The following is a 3124-nucleotide window of genomic DNA, read 5'->3' as shown; positions in this document are numbered from 1 at the left end:
TCTCTCTCTCTCTCTCTCTCTCTCTCTCTCTCTCTCTCTCTCTCTCTCTGTCTCTCTCTCTCTCTCTCAACTATGAATGTTGGAAAAAGTCAAATTTGAGGAACATTTGGTAGCACCCACATTAACCTTAACAAACTATTTCCAAACGATTCATTACAAGGGTGGGGGTCTAACTTTATCTTATTCAAAACCTTCTAAAAGAATTTGACCTCATAGTAATCCCTTCAGAAAACACACACACACAAAATTTGGAAACCCTATCCAGAAGTATTAGGAGATTTTTTTTGAAAATTTTAGTTATTTGATGTCCAGGCTTTTTATAACTCTGTGTGGGTAGTTGTGGAAAAGAATTTATGCTTAAAGTTCCTTTGTTCGTAGTTGCTGTATTCTGGACGTAGCTTGAGTATGTTTCTATTGTTAAATATTAAAAGGATAGACACTTGATTGGCCATGGTGCCTAGGGATGGGAACATATGAATGGTGATTAGAATTAGATAGTTCATTGGATTGTAAAACCCATGGTTCAATCCTGGTAGCTTTAGAGGAAGAGAAGGGAAGGAGGTGGGGAGGACATACCTGAATGCATAATGTTCTGTGCCACCTGGAGCGCCTGCCAGTAAAAATACCATCACCAGATGTGGGTCCCTTTGAATTTTCAGAATTGCAAGCTATAATAAATAAACTCTTTTTAATAGAGAGCTTGCTTCAGGTATTTTATTATAGCAATAAAAAGTGGTATAACACAATGTCAATACAAGTTTATTTTATTCTACTTTGTGGTTAAAGTTCAAGAAGGGGTTCACAGTAATATGTACACACTTCAAATTCCAGAACTTGGCATGCATAGTCAGAAGGATAGTGAGTTTGAAGGTAGCCTAGACTAAAAATTAAGACCCTGTTTCAGGAAAACACAATCTCAAATGAGCTTTAACAACTTATTAATTTTCTAGTTAGCTATGATACAAGTACACTTTTTAATACATGTTCACTTTACATTTGGGTAAGAGTCACAGAAAGTTATGCCTTAGTAGCAAAATGCATCACTTCATTTTGGAAGCTTATAATCATAAATAAGAAATAGACACATGTGCCATATAAATTTTACATGCTGGGACTGAGTCAGGTCTCAACTGGACTGAGAGTTTATTAGACAGGATTATTATTTCTTAGAAAACAGATTTGACCTTTAAACACAGAGAATTCCAGATGGTGATGTTACAAACAAATACATCAGATGGAGCCATGAATTGCAACCTAGTTTAATACACACATAAATGTATACACAATTCATAAATACATGTGAATTACAACCTAGTTTAATACATACATACATGCATATACACATTCATAAATACATATATACAAATTGTCAAATTTCAGACCAGGGAAGAAGACACTGCTGTTTATCAGAACAGGATGAATGAGTAATTGTTTTCTTGGACAGTTTCTTTTATTTCATATTTATTATTTTATAATTTTGCTGTTTGTCTATTTTTGATGCAGAGAGTGAAACCTTGTAGACAAGGCAGTGGCTACAAGGTACTAAGGAAAATTGCAGCTTTATCTTGGAAGCTGTGTCTCTGGGCAGAATGCACCTTTGTGGTTAAACATCCTTGAAGTTGCAGATACATTCTTGCCCACTGCCACACATGCATATGGGCCTTCTGCCTCAGAAGACCTGTCCTCATGTGACATCATGTGCCTTGTGGTTTTCATTCCACCTTGTGGGCTTTTCAAGAAGATTGTGGGAAGAAACTCCTTGAAAAGTGAGATTTGGACCACTGTGATTTGGGGGGTAAGATGGGGCATTTTACCCCTATGAATAATTTATCCATCTCATGAATATTTAAACACTTATTAAAAATCAACAGCACATTGAATAAGAGTCGGGAGAGTGGGCACCCTTGCCTTATGTCATATGATCCTGGGCAACATAGAAAAGCCTTGTCTCAAAGGGAAAGAGCAAGGGAGATAGATGGGTGTGGGGAAGGGGGAAAAATGGAGGAATTCCTGGTACATGCTACAGTGCAGATGAATGTCCAAGACCCTTGGGACTCAGTGACTGTGCCTCTTCAGTAACATTGTTCCATGAACAGCTGTCCCCCTCAATGAGAGAAATATACCCGCAATCTTTCAATGGGTTTTCTGAAGAGCAATGAAAGGAGCTATAGTACTAATTCCTTTGAAGCCATATCTCTAAGATTCAGCCTTCAGCTCGGGAGGCAGAGGCAGGCGGATCTCTGTGAGTTCGAGACCAGCCTGGTCTACAGAGCAAGTTCCAGGACAGGCTCCAAAACTACAGAGAAACCCTGTCTCGAAAAACCAAAAAAACAAAAAACAAAACAAAATATTTAAACATAACTTCTTTCTTTCTTTCTTTCTTTCTTTCTTTCTTTCTTTCTTTCTTTCTTTCTTTCTCACAAATTAGTAATTGCTTTATGTCATTTCCCTTATACTGACCTGAAGTAATTTTCTACTGACTAAGCACCAAAAATATCACAAAGTTTCCAGCTGATTGTTTTTAATAAAATATAATTGCATGATTTTCCCATTTACCTTTTCTCCTTCTAACACCTTCAATGTGGCCCCACTGCTCCCCTTCAAAATCATGGCCCCTCTTTCTTTAGATAGGAAAAAATGAAGGAAGGATGGGGGAAGGAGAATGGGAGGGAGGAAGGAACAGGAGGGAGAGAGAGAGGGGGGGGAGGGTGGAAGGGAGGGAGAAAGAGAGGAAGGGATGGGAGGGAGGGAGAAAGGAAGGAAGGAAGGAAGGAAGGAAGGAAGGAAGGAAGGAAGGAAGGAAGGAAGGAAGGAATTGGGGACTGCAGACCCTCAGACCTTGAATTTTCTATGACCCCTTGCCTGCCGGAGTAAACAACTTGTTTTCCTATGCTTGCAGCTGCTCTGAGCACAAGACCCTCATGAGTTCCTGAGGGCAGGGGAGTAGTTTCTGGTGGGCTTGCAGCTAAAAAAAATCCCTAGAGTTAGGGCGTGGCCATTTAGTCAAGGAGAGCACTATATAAGCTGCTCTGGAACTTTCTTATTAATAATAAAGGGAACATTCTTATTTCAAGGATGACCTCTCTCTCTCTCTCTCTCTCTCTCTCTCTCTCTCTCTCTCTCT

Source organism: Microtus ochrogaster, linkage group LG5 (assembly GCF_000317375.1).
Source record: "Microtus ochrogaster isolate Prairie Vole_2 linkage group LG5, MicOch1.0, whole genome shotgun sequence".
NCBI classification, from domain to species: Eukaryota; Metazoa; Chordata; class Mammalia; order Rodentia; family Cricetidae; genus Microtus; species Microtus ochrogaster.
The sequence above is the reverse complement of the archived record's forward strand: the minus strand, read 5'-3'. Positions refer to the sequence as shown.